Genomic DNA, 14777 nt, shown 5'->3' with positions numbered 1-14777 from the left:
ACCAAAACGGAAAAGTACCCAAAATAATAAACGGGGAAGTCCCCTACTAAAAACGGGAAAGTACCCGACCGAAAACGGGAAAGTACCCAAAATAATCAAAGGGAAAATGCCCGACCAAAAACGGGAAATTACCCAAAATAATCAATGGGAAAGTACCCCACCGAAAACGGGAAAGTACCCAAAATCATCAACGGGAATATATCCGACCAAAAACGGGAAAGTACCCAAAGTAATAAACGGGAAAATACCCGACCAAAAACGGGAAAGTACCCAAAATAATCAATGGGAAAGTACCCGACCGAAAACGGAAAAGTACCCAAAATAATCAACGGGAAAATACCTGACAAAAAACGGAAAAGTACCCAAAATAATAAGCGGGAAAGTAACTGACCAAAAACGGGAAAGTACCCAAAATCATCAACGGGAAAGTACCCGACCAAAAACGGGAATATACCCAAAATGATAACCGGGAAATTCCCGACCAAAAACGGGAAATTACCCAAAATAATAAACGGGAAAATACCCGACCAAAAACGGGAAATTACCCAAAATAATCAACGGGAAAATACCCTACTGAAGACGGTAAATTACCCCACCAAAAACCGGAAATTACCCAAAATAATCAACGGGAAAATAACCGACCAAAACGGAAAAGTACCCAAAATAGTAAACGGGGAAGTCCCCTGCTAAAAACGGGAAAGTACCCGACCGAAAACGGGAAAGTACCCAAAATAATCAAAGGGAAAATGCCCGACCAAAAACGGAAAAGTACCCAAAATAATAAGCGGGAAAGTAACTGACCAAAAACGGGAAAGTACCAAAAATCATCAACGGGAAAGTACCCGACCAAAAACGGGAAAGTACCCAAAATGATAACCGGAAAATTCCCGACCAAAAACGGGAAATTACCCAAAATAATCAATGGGAAAGTACCCGACCGAAAACTGGAAAGTACCCAAAATAATCAACGGGAAAATACCTGACAAAAAACGGAAAAGTACCCAAAATAATAAGCGGGAAAGTAACTGACCAAAAACGGGAAAGTACCAAAAATCATCAACGGGAAAGTACCCGACCAAAAACGGGAAAGTACCCAAAATGATAACCGGGAAATTCCCGACCAAAAACGGGAAATTACCCAAAATAATAAACGGGAAAATACCCGACCAAAAACGGGAAAGTACCCAAAATAATCAACGGGAAAATACCCTACTGAAGACGGTAAATTACCACACCAAAAACCGGAAATTACCCAAAATAATCAACGGCAAAATAACCGACCAAAACGGAAAAGTACCCAAAATAGTAAACGGGGAAGTCCCCTGCTAAAAACGGGAAAGTACCCGACCGAAAACGGGAAAGTACCCAAAATAATCAAAGGGAAAATGCCCGACCAAAAACGGAAAAGTACCCAAAATAATAAACGGGAAAGTACCCCACTGAAAACGGGAAAGTACCCAGTATAATAAATGACAAAGTACCCTACTGAAGACAGGAAAGTACCCGAACAAAAACGGGAAAGGACCCAAAATAATCAACGGGAAAATACCCCACCAAACACGGGAAAGGACCCAAAATAATCAGCGGGAAAGTACCCGACCAAAAACGGGAAATTACCCCAAATAATCAACGGGAAAATACCCGACCAAAAACGGAAAAGTACCCGACAAAAAACGGGAAATTACCCAAAATAATCAACAGGAAAATACCCGACCAAATACGGGAAAGTACCCAAAATAATAAGCGGGAAAGTACCCGACCAAAAACGTGAAAGTACCCAAAATAATCAATGGGAAAATACCCAACTGAAGACGGGAAATTACCGCACCAAAAACGGGAAATTACCCAAAATAATAAGCGGGAAAGTACCTGACCAAAAACGTGAAAGTACCCAAAATAATCAACGGCAAAATACCCTGCAGAAGACGGGAAAGTACCCGACCAAAAACGGGAAATTACCCAAAATAATGAACGGGAAAATACCCGACCAAAAACGGGAAAGTACCCAGAATGATAGATGGGAAAGTACCCTACTGAAGACGGGAAAGTACCCGACCAAAAACGGGAAATTACCCAAAATAATCAACAGGAAAATTCCCGACCAAAAACGGGAAAGTACCCAAAATAATAAGCGGGAAAGTTCCCGACCAAAAACGGGAAAGTAACCAAAATAATCCACGGGAAAATACCCTGCTGAAGACGGTAATGTACCCGACCGAAAACGTGAAATTACCCAAAATAATCAACAGGAAAATACCAGACGAAATACGGGAAAGAACCCAAAATAATTATCGGGAAAATACCCGCCCAAAAACGGGAAAGTACCCAAAACAATAAACGGGAAAGTGCCTTACTGAAGACGGGAAAGTACCCGACCGAAAACGGGAAAGTACCCAAAATAATAAACGGGAAAATACCCGACCAAAAACGGGAAAGAACCCAAAATAATAAGCGGGAAAGTACCCGACCAAAAACGGAAAAGTACCCAAAATAATCAACGGGAAAATACCCTACTGAAGACGAGAAAGTACCCGACCAAATACGGGAAAGTTCCCGACCAAAAACGGGAAAGTAACCAAAATAATCCACGGGAATATACCCTACTGAAGACGGGAAAGTACCCGACCAAAAACGGGAAATTACCCAAAATAATCAACAGGAAAATACCCGACGAAATACGGGAAAGTACCCAAAATAATCAACGGGAAAGTACCCGACAAAAACGGGAAAGTACCCAAAATAATCAACGGGAAAAATACCCTGCTGAAGACGGGAAATTACCCCACCAAAAACGGAAATTACCCAAAATAAACAACGGGAAAATACCAGACCAAAAACGGGAAAGTACCCAAAATAATCAACGGGAAAGTACCCGACCAAAAACGGGAAATTACCCAAAATAATCAATGGGAAAGTACCCCACCGAAAACGGGAAAGTACCCAAAATCATCAACGGGAATATATCCGACCAAAAACGGGAAAGTACCCAAAGTAATAAACGGGAAAATACCCGACCAAAAACGGGAAAGTACCCAAAATAATCAATGGGAAAGTACCCTACTGAAGACGGGAAATTACCGGACCAAAAACGGGAAAGTACCCAAAATAATCAAAGGGAAAGTACCCGACCAAAAACGGAAAAGTACCCAAAATAATCAACGGGAAAATACCCGACCAAATACGGGAAAGTACCCAAAATAATCAACGGGAAAGTACCCGACCAAAAACGGGAAATTACCCAAAATAATCAATGGGAAAGTACCCCACCGAAAACGGGAAAGTACCCAAAATCATCAACGGGAATATATCCGACCAAAAACGGGAAAGTACCCAAAGTAATAAACGGGAAAATACCCGACCAAAAACGGGAAAGTACCCAAAATAATCAATGGGAAAGTACCCTACTGAAGACGGGAAATTACCGGACCAAAAACGGGAAAGTACCCAAAATAATCAATGGGAAAGTACCCGACCAAAAACGGAAAAGTACCCAAAATAATCAACGGGAAAATACCCGACCAAATACGGGAAAGTACCCAAAACAATAAGCGGGAAAGTACCCGACCAAAAACGGAAAAGTACCCAAAATAATCAACGGGAAAATAACCGACCAAAACGGAAAAGTACCCAAAATAATAAACGGGGAAGTCCCCTACTAAAAACGGGAAAGTACCCGACCGAAAACGGGAAAGTACCCAAAATAATCAAAGGGAAAATGCCCGACCAAAAACGGGAAATTACCCAAAATAATCAATGGGAAAGTACCCCACCGAAAACGGGAAAGTACCCAAAATCACCAACGGGAATATATCCGACCAAAAACGGAAAAGTACCCAAAATAATAAACGGGAAAGTACCCCACTGAAAACGGGAAAGTACCCAGTATAATAAATGACAAAGTACCCTACTGAAGACAGGAAAGTACCCGAACAAAAACGGGAAAGGACCCATAATAATCAACGGGAAAATACCCTACTGAAGACGGGAAAGTACCCGACAAAAAACGGGAAATTACCCAAAATAATCAACAGGAAAATACCTGACAAAATACGGGAAAGTACCCAAAATAATCAGCGGGAAAGTACCCGACCAAAAACGGGAAATTACCCAAAATAATCAATGGGAAAGTACCCCACCGAAAACGGGAAAGTACCCAAAATCATCAACGGGAATATATCCGACCAAAAACGGGAAAGAACCCAAAGTAATAAACGGGAAAATACCCGACCAAAAACGGGAAAGTACCAAAAATCATCAACGGGAAAGTACCCGACCAAAAACGGGAAAGTACCCAAAATGATAACCGGGAAATTCCCGACCAAAAACGGGAAATTACCCAAAATAATAAACGGGAAAATACCCGACCAAAAACGGTAAAGTACCCAAAATAATCAACGGGAAAATACCCTACTGAAGACGGTAAATTACCCGACCAAAAACGGGAAAGAACCCAAAATAATAAGCGGGAAAGTACCCGACCAAAAACGGAAAAGTACCCAAAATAATCAACGGGAAAATACCCTACTGAAGACGAGAAAGTACCCGACCAAATACGGGAAAGTACCCAAAATAATAAGCGGGAAAGTTTCCGACCAAAAACGGGAAAGTAACCAAAATAATCCATGGGAAAATACCCTACTGAAGACGGGAAAGTACCCGACCAAAAACGGGAAATTACCCAAAATAATCAACAGGAAAATACCCGACGAAATACGGGAAAGTACCCAAAATAATCAACGGGAAAGTACCCGACAAAAACGGGAAAGTACCCAAAATAATCAACGGGAAAAATACCCTGCTGAAGACGGGAAATTACCCGACCAAAAACGGAAATTACCCAAAATAATCAACGGGAAAATACCCGACCAAAAACGGGAAAGTACCCAAAATAATCAACGGGAAAGTACCCGACCAAAAACGGTAAAATACCCAAAATAATCAATGGGAAAGTACCCCACCGAAAACGGGAAAGTACCCAAAATCATCAACGGGAATATATCCGACCAAAAACGGGAAAGTACCCAAAGTAATAAACGGGAAAATACCCGACCAAAAACGGGAAAGTACCCAAAATAATCAATGGGAAAGTACCCTACTGAAGACGGGAAATTACCGGACCAAAAACGGGAAAATACCCAAAATAATCAAAGGGAAAGTACCCGACCAAAAACGGAAAAGTACCCAAAATAATCAACGGGAAAATACCCGACCAAATACGGGAAAGTACCCAAAATAATAAGCGGGAAAGTACCCGACCAAAAACGGAAAAGTACCCAAAATAATCAACGGGAAAATAACCGACCAAAACGGAAAAGTACCCAAAATAATAAACGGGGAAGTCCCCTACTAAAAACGGGAAAGTACCCGACCGAAAACGGGAAAGTACCCAAAATAATCAAAGGGAAAATGCCCGACCAAAAACGGGAAATTACCCAAAATAATCAATGGGAAAGTACCCCACCGAAAACGGGAAAGTACCCAAAATCATCAACGGGAATATATCCGACCAAAAACGGGAAAGAACCCAAAGTAATAAACGGGAAAATGCCCGACCAAAAACGGGAAATTACCCAAAATAATCAATGGGAAAGTACCCCACCGAAAACGGGAAAGTACCCAAAATCATCAACGGGAATATATCCGACCAAAAACGGGAAAGAACCCAAAGTAATAAACGGGAAAATACCCGACCAAAAACGGGAAAGTACCCAAAATGATAACCGGGAAATTCCCGACCAAAAACGGGAAATTACCCAAAATAATAAACGGGAAAATACCCGACCAAAAACGGGAAAGTACCCAAAATAATCAACGGGAAAATACCCTACTGAAGACGGTAAATTACCCCACCAAAAACCGGAAATTACCCAAAATAATCAACGGGAAAATACCCGACCAAAAACGGGAAAGTACCCAAAATAATCAACGGGAAAGTACCCGACCAAAAACGGGAAATTACCCAAAATAATCAATGGGAAAGTACCCCACTGAAAACGGGAAAGTACCCAAAATCATCAACGGGAATATATCCGACCAAAAACGGGAAAGTACCCAAAGTAATAAACGGGAAAATACCCGACCAAAAACGGGAAAGTACCCAAAATAATCAATGGGAAAGTACCCTACTGAAGACGGGAAATTACCGGACCAAAAACGGGAAAGTACCCAAAATAATCAATGGGAAAGTACCCGACCAAAAACGGAAAAGTACCCAAAATAATCAACGGGAAAATACCCGACCAAATACGGGAAAGTACCCAAAATAATCAGCGGGAAAGTACCCGACCAAAAACGGAAAAGTACCCAAAATAATCAACGGGAAAATAACCGACCAAAACGGAAAAGTACCCAAAATAATAAACGGGGAAGTCCCCTACTAAAAACGGGAAAGTACCCGACCGAAAACGGGAAAGTACCCAAAATAATCAAAGGGAAAATGCCCGACCAAAAACGGGAAATTACCCAAAATAATCAATGGGAAAGTACCCCACCGAAAACGGTAAAGTACCCAAAATCATCAACGGGAATATATCCGACCAAAAACGGGAAAGTACCCAAAGTAATAAACGGGAAAATACCCGACCAAAAACGGGAAAGTACCCAAAATAATCAATGGGAAAGTACCCGACCGAAAACGGAAAAGTACCCAAAATAATCAACGGGAAAATACCTGACAAAAAACGGAAAAGTACCCAAAATAATAAGCGGGAAAGTAACTGACCAAAAACGGGAAAGTACCCAAAATCATCAACGGGAAAGTACCCGACCAAAAACGGGAATGTACCCAAAATGATAACCGGGAAATTCCCGACCAAAAACGGGAAATTACCCAAAATAATCAATGGGAAAGTACCCCACCGAAAACGGGAAAGTACCCAAAATCATCAACGGGAATATATCCGACCAAAAACGGGAAAGTACCCAAAGTAATAAACGGGAAAATACCCGACCAAAAACGGGAAAGTACCCAAAATAATCAATGGGAAAGTACCCGACCGAAAACGGAAAAGTACCCAAAATAATCAACGGGAAAATACCTGACAAAAAACGGAAAAGTACCCAAAATAATAAGCGGGAAAGTAACTGACCAAAAACGGGAAAGTACCCAAAATCATCAACGGGAAAGTACCCGACCAAAAACGGGAATATACCCAAAATGATAACCGGGAAATTCCCGACCAAAAACGGGAAATTACCCAAAATAATAAACGGGAAAATACCCGACCAAAAACGGGAAATTACCCAAAATAATCAACGGGAAAATACCCTACTGAAGACGGTAAATTACCCCACCAAAAACCGGAAATTACCCAAAATAATCAACGGGAAAATAACCGACCAAAACGGAAAAGTACCCAAAATAGTAAACGGGGAAGTCCCCTGCTAAAAACGGGAAAGTACCCGACCGAAAACGGGAAAGTACCCAAAATAATCAAAGGGAAAATGCCCGACCAAAAACGGAAAAGTACCCAAAATAATAAGCGGGAAAGTAACTGACCAAAAACGGGAAAGTACCAAAAATCATCAACGGGAAAGTACCCGACCAAAAACGGGAAAGTACCCAAAATGATAACCGGAAAATTCCCGACCAAAAACGGGAAATTACCCAAAATAATCAATGGGAAAGTACCCGACCGAAAACTGGAAAGTACCCAAAATAATCAACGGGAAAATACCTGACAAAAAACGGAAAAGTACCCAAAATAATAAGCGGGAAAGTAACTGACCAAAAACGGGAAAGTACCAAAAATCATCAACGGGAAAGTACCCGACCAAAAACGGGAAAGTACCCAAAATGATAACCGGGAAATTCCCGACCAAAAACGGGAAATTACCCAAAATAATAAACGGGAAAATACCCGACCAAAAACGGGAAAGTACCCAAAATAATCAACGGGAAAATACCCTACTGAAGACGGTAAATTACCACACCAAAAACCGGAAATTACCCAAAATAATCAACGGCAAAATAACCGACCAAAACGGAAAAGTACCCAAAATAGTAAACGGGGAAGTCCCCTGCTAAAAACGGGAAAGTACCCGACCGAAAACGGGAAAGTACCCAAAATAATCAAAGGGAAAATGCCCGACCAAAAACGGAAAAGTACCCAAAATAATAAACGGGAAAGTACCCCACTGAAAACGGGAAAGTACCCAGTATAATAAATGACAAAGTACCCTACTGAAGACAGGAAAGTACCCGAACAAAAACGGGAAAGGACCCAAAATAATCAACGGGAAAATACCCCACCAAACACGGGAAAGGACCCAAAATAATCAGCGGGAAAGTACCCGACCAAAAACGGGAAATTACCCCAAATAATCAACGGGAAAATACCCGACCAAAAACGGAAAAGTACCCGACAAAAAACGGGAAATTACCCAAAATAATCAACAGGAAAATACCCGACCAAATACGGGAAAGTACCCAAAATAATAAGCGGGAAAGTACCCGACCAAAAACGTGAAAGTACCCAAAATAATCAATGGGAAAATACCCAACTGAAGACGGGAAATTACCGCACCAAAAACGGGAAATTACCCAAAATAATAAGCGGGAAAGTACCTGACCAAAAACGTGAAAGTACCCAAAATAATCAACGGCAAAATACCCTGCAGAAGACGGGAAAGTACCCGACCAAAAACGGGAAATTACCCAAAATAATGAACGGGAAAATACCCGACCAAAAACGGGAAAGTACCCAGAATGATAGATGGGAAAGTACCCTACTGAAGACGGGAAAGTACCCGACCAAAAACGGGAAATTACCCAAAATAATCAACAGGAAAATTCCCGACCAAAAACGGGAAAGTACCCAAAATAATAAGCGGGAAAGTTCCCGACCAAAAACGGGAAAGTAACCAAAATAATCCACGGGAAAATACCCTGCTGAAGACGGTAATGTACCCGACCGAAAACGTGAAATTACCCAAAATAATCAACAGGAAAATACCAGACGAAATACGGGAAAGAACCCAAAATAATTATCGGGAAAATACCCGCCCAAAAACGGGAAAGTACCCAAAACAATAAACGGGAAAGTGCCTTACTGAAGACGGGAAAGTACCCGACCGAAAACGGGAAAGTACCCAAAATAATAAACGGGAAAATACCCGACCAAAAACGGGAAAGAACCCAAAATAATAAGCGGGAAAGTACCCGACCAAAAACGGAAAAGTACCCAAAATAATCAACGGGAAAATACCCTACTGAAGACGAGAAAGTACCCGACCAAATACGGGAAAGTTCCCGACCAAAAACGGGAAAGTAACCAAAATAATCCACGGGAATATACCCTACTGAAGACGGGAAAGTACCCGACCAAAAACGGGAAATTACCCAAAATAATCAACAGGAAAATACCCGACGAAATACGGGAAAGTACCCAAAATAATCAACGGGAAAGTACCCGACAAAAACGGGAAAGTACCCAAAATAATCAACGGGAAAAATACCCTGCTGAAGACGGGAAATTACCCCACCAAAAACGGAAATTACCCAAAATAAACAACGGGAAAATACCAGACCAAAAACGGGAAAGTACCCAAAATAATCAACGGGAAAGTACCCGACCAAAAACGGGAAATTACCCAAAATAATCAATGGGAAAGTACCCCACCGAAAACGGGAAAGTACCCAAAATCATCAACGGGAATATATCCGACCAAAAACGGGAAAGTACCCAAAGTAATAAACGGGAAAATACCCGACCAAAAACGGGAAAGTACCCAAAATAATCAATGGGAAAGTACCCTACTGAAGACGGGAAATTACCGGACCAAAAACGGGAAAGTACCCAAAATAATCAAAGGGAAAGTACCCGACCAAAAACGGAAAAGTACCCAAAATAATCAACGGGAAAATACCCGACCAAATACGGGAAAGTACCCAAAATAATCAACGGGAAAGTACCCGACCAAAAACGGGAAATTACCCAAAATAATCAATGGGAAAGTACCCCACCGAAAACGGGAAAGTACCCAAAATCATCAACGGGAATATATCCGACCAAAAACGGGAAAGTACCCAAAGTAATAAACGGGAAAATACCCGACCAAAAACGGGAAAGTACCCAAAATAATCAATGGGAAAGTACCCTACTGAAGACGGGAAATTACCGGACCAAAAACGGGAAAGTACCCAAAATAATCAATGGGAAAGTACCCGACCAAAAACGGAAAAGTACCCAAAATAATCAACGGGAAAATACCCGACCAAATACGGGAAAGTACCCAAAACAATAAGCGGGAAAGTACCCGACCAAAAACGGAAAAGTACCCAAAATAATCAACGGGAAAATAACCGACCAAAACGGAAAAGTACCCAAAATAATAAACGGGGAAGTCCCCTACTAAAAACGGGAAAGTACCCGACCGAAAACGGGAAAGTACCCAAAATAATCAAAGGGAAAATGCCCGACCAAAAACGGGAAATTACCCAAAATAATCAATGGGAAAGTACCCCACCGAAAACGGGAAAGTACCCAAAATCACCAACGGGAATATATCCGACCAAAAACGGAAAAGTACCCAAAATAATAAACGGGAAAGTACCCCACTGAAAACGGGAAAGTACCCAGTATAATAAATGACAAAGTACCCTACTGAAGACAGGAAAGTACCCGAACAAAAACGGGAAAGGACCCATAATAATCAACGGGAAAATACCCTACTGAAGACGGGAAAGTACCCGACAAAAAACGGGAAATTACCCAAAATAATCAACAGGAAAATACCTGACAAAATACGGGAAAGTACCCAAAATAATCAGCGGGAAAGTACCCGACCAAAAACGGGAAATTACCCAAAATAATCAATGGGAAAGTACCCCACCGAAAACGGGAAAGTACCCAAAATCATCAACGGGAATATATCCGACCAAAAACGGGAAAGAACCCAAAGTAATAAACGGGAAAATACCCGACCAAAAACGGGAAAGTACCAAAAATCATCAACGGGAAAGTACCCGACCAAAAACGGGAAAGTACCCAAAATGATAACCGGGAAATTCCCGACCAAAAACGGGAAATTACCCAAAATAATAAACGGGAAAATACCCGACCAAAAACGGTAAAGTACCCAAAATAATCAACGGGAAAATACCCTACTGAAGACGGTAAATTACCCGACCAAAAACGGGAAAGAACCCAAAATAATAAGCGGGAAAGTACCCGACCAAAAACGGAAAAGTACCCAAAATAATCAACGGGAAAATACCCTACTGAAGACGAGAAAGTACCCGACCAAATACGGGAAAGTACCCAAAATAATAAGCGGGAAAGTTTCCGACCAAAAACGGGAAAGTAACCAAAATAATCCATGGGAAAATACCCTACTGAAGACGGGAAAGTACCCGACCAAAAACGGGAAATTACCCAAAATAATCAACAGGAAAATACCCGACGAAATACGGGAAAGTACCCAAAATAATCAACGGGAAAGTACCCGACAAAAACGGGAAAGTACCCAAAATAATCAACGGGAAAAATACCCTGCTGAAGACGGGAAATTACCCGACCAAAAACGGAAATTACCCAAAATAATCAACGGGAAAATACCCGACCAAAAACGGGAAAGTACCCAAAATAATCAACGGGAAAGTACCCGACCAAAAACGGTAAAATACCCAAAATAATCAATGGGAAAGTACCCCACCGAAAACGGGAAAGTACCCAAAATCATCAACGGGAATATATCCGACCAAAAACGGGAAAGTACCCAAAGTAATAAACGGGAAAATACCCGACCAAAAACGGGAAAGTACCCAAAATAATCAATGGGAAAGTACCCTACTGAAGACGGGAAATTACCGGACCAAAAACGGGAAAATACCCAAAATAATCAAAGGGAAAGTACCCGACCAAAAACGGAAAAGTACCCAAAATAATCAACGGGAAAATACCCGACCAAATACGGGAAAGTACCCAAAATAATAAGCGGGAAAGTACCCGACCAAAAACGGAAAAGTACCCAAAATAATCAACGGGAAAATAACCGACCAAAACGGAAAAGTACCCAAAATAATAAACGGGGAAGTCCCCTACTAAAAACGGGAAAGTACCCGACCGAAAACGGGAAAGTACCCAAAATAATCAAAGGGAAAATGCCCGACCAAAAACGGGAAATTACCCAAAATAATCAATGGGAAAGTACCCCACCGAAAACGGGAAAGTACCCAAAATCATCAACGGGAATATATCCGACCAAAAACGGGAAAGAACCCAAAGTAATAAACGGGAAAATGCCCGACCAAAAACGGGAAATTACCCAAAATAATCAATGGGAAAGTACCCCACCGAAAACGGGAAAGTACCCAAAATCATCAACGGGAATATATCCGACCAAAAACGGGAAAGAACCCAAAGTAATAAACGGGAAAATACCCGACCAAAAACGGGAAAGTACCCAAAATGATAACCGGGAAATTCCCGACCAAAAACGGGAAATTACCCAAAATAATAAACGGGAAAATACCCGACCAAAAACGGGAAAGTACCCAAAATAATCAACGGGAAAATACCCTACTGAAGACGGTAAATTACCCCACCAAAAACCGGAAATTACCCAAAATAATCAACGGGAAAATACCCGACCAAAAACGGGAAAGTACCCAAAATAATCAACGGGAAAGTACCCGACCAAAAACGGGAAATTACCCAAAATAATCAATGGGAAAGTACCCCACTGAAAACGGGAAAGTACCCAAAATCATCAACGGGAATATATCCGACCAAAAACGGGAAAGTACCCAAAGTAATAAACGGGAAAATACCCGACCAAAAACGGGAAAGTACCCAAAATAATCAATGGGAAAGTACCCTACTGAAGACGGGAAATTACCGGACCAAAAACGGGAAAGTACCCAAAATAATCAATGGGAAAGTACCCGACCAAAAACGGAAAAGTACCCAAAATAATCAACGGGAAAATACCCGACCAAATACGGGAAAGTACCCAAAATAATCAGCGGGAAAGTACCCGACCAAAAACGGAAAAGTACCCAAAATAATCAACGGGAAAATAACCGACCAAAACGGAAAAGTACCCAAAATAATAAACGGGGAAGTCCCCTACTAAAAACGGGAAAGTACCCGACCGAAAACGGGAAAGTACCCAAAATAATCAAAGGGAAAATGCCCGACCAAAAACGGGAAATTACCCAAAATAATCAATGGGAAAGTACCCCACCGAAAACGGTAAAGTACCCAAAATCATCAACGGGAATATATCCGACCAAAAACGGGAAAGTACCCAAAGTAATAAACGGGAAAATACCCGACCAAAAACGGGAAAGTACCCAAAATAATCAATGGGAAAGTACCCGACCGAAAACGGAAAAGTACCCAAAATAATCAACGGGAAAATACCTGACAAAAAACGGAAAAGTACCCAAAATAATAAGCGGGAAAGTAACTGACCAAAAACGGGAAAGTACCCAAAATCATCAACGGGAAAGTACCCGACCAAAAACGGGAATGTACCCAAAATGATAACCGGGAAATTCCCGACCAAAAACGGGAAATTACCCAAAATAATAAACGGGAAAATACCCGACCAAAAACGGGAAATTACCCAAAATAATCAACGGGAAAATACCCTACTGAAGACGGTAAATTACCCCACCAAAAACCGGAAATTACCCAAAATAATCAATGGGAAAATAACCGACCAAAACGGAAAAGTACCCAAAATAGTAAACGGGGAAGTCCCCTGCTAAAAACGGGAAAGTACCCGACCGAAAACGGGAAAGTACCCAAAATAATCAAAGGGAAAATGCCCGACCAAAAACGGAAAAGTACCCAAAATAATAAGCGGGAAAGTAACTGACCAAAAACGGGAAAGTACCAAAAATCATCAACGGGAAAGTACCCGACCAAAAACGGGAAAGTACCCAAAATGATAACCGGAAAATTCCCGACCAAAAACGGGAAATTACCCAAAATAATCAATGGGAAAGTACCCGACCGAAAACTGGAAAGTACCCAAAATAATCAACGGGAAAATACCTGACAAAAAACGGAAAAGTACCCAAAATAATAAGCGGGAAAGTAACTGACCAAAAACGGGAAAGTACCAAAAATCATCAACGGGAAAGTACCCGACCAAAAACGGGAAAGTACCCAAAATGATAACCGGGAAATTCCCGACCAAAAACGGGAAATTACCCAAAATAATAAACGGGAAAATACCCGACCAAAAACGGGAAAGTACCCAAAATAATCAACGGGAAAATACCCTACTGAAGACGGTAAATTACCACACCAAAAACCGGAAATTACCCAAAATAATCAACGGGAAAATAACCGACCAAAACGGAAAAGTACCCAAAATAGTAAACGGAGAAGTCCACTGCTAAAAACGGGAAAGTACCCGACCGAAAACGGGAAAGTACCCAAAATAATCAAAGGGAAAATGCCCGACCAAAAACGGAAAAGTACCCAAAATAATAAACGGGAAAGTACCCCACTGAAAACGGGAAAGTACCCAGTATAATAAATGACAAAGTACCCTACTGAAGACAGGAAAGTACCCGAACAAAAACGGGAAAGGACCCAAAATAATCAACGGGAAAATACCCCACCAAACACGGGAAAGGACCCAAAATAATCAGCGGGAAAGTACCCGACCAAAAACGGGAAATTACCCCAAATAATCAACGGGAAAATACCCGACCAAAAACGGAAAAGTACCCGACAAAAAACGGGAAATTACCCAAAATAATCAACAGGAAAATACCCGACCAAATACGGGAAAGTACCCAAAATAATAAGCGGGAA

Source organism: Phallusia mammillata, chromosome 6, assembly GCF_965637545.1.
Source record: "Phallusia mammillata chromosome 6, kaPhaMamm4.hap1.1, whole genome shotgun sequence".
In the NCBI taxonomy this organism is placed as follows: Eukaryota; Metazoa; Chordata; class Ascidiacea; order Phlebobranchia; family Ascidiidae; genus Phallusia; species Phallusia mammillata.
This window is presented reverse-complemented; position numbering follows the sequence as displayed.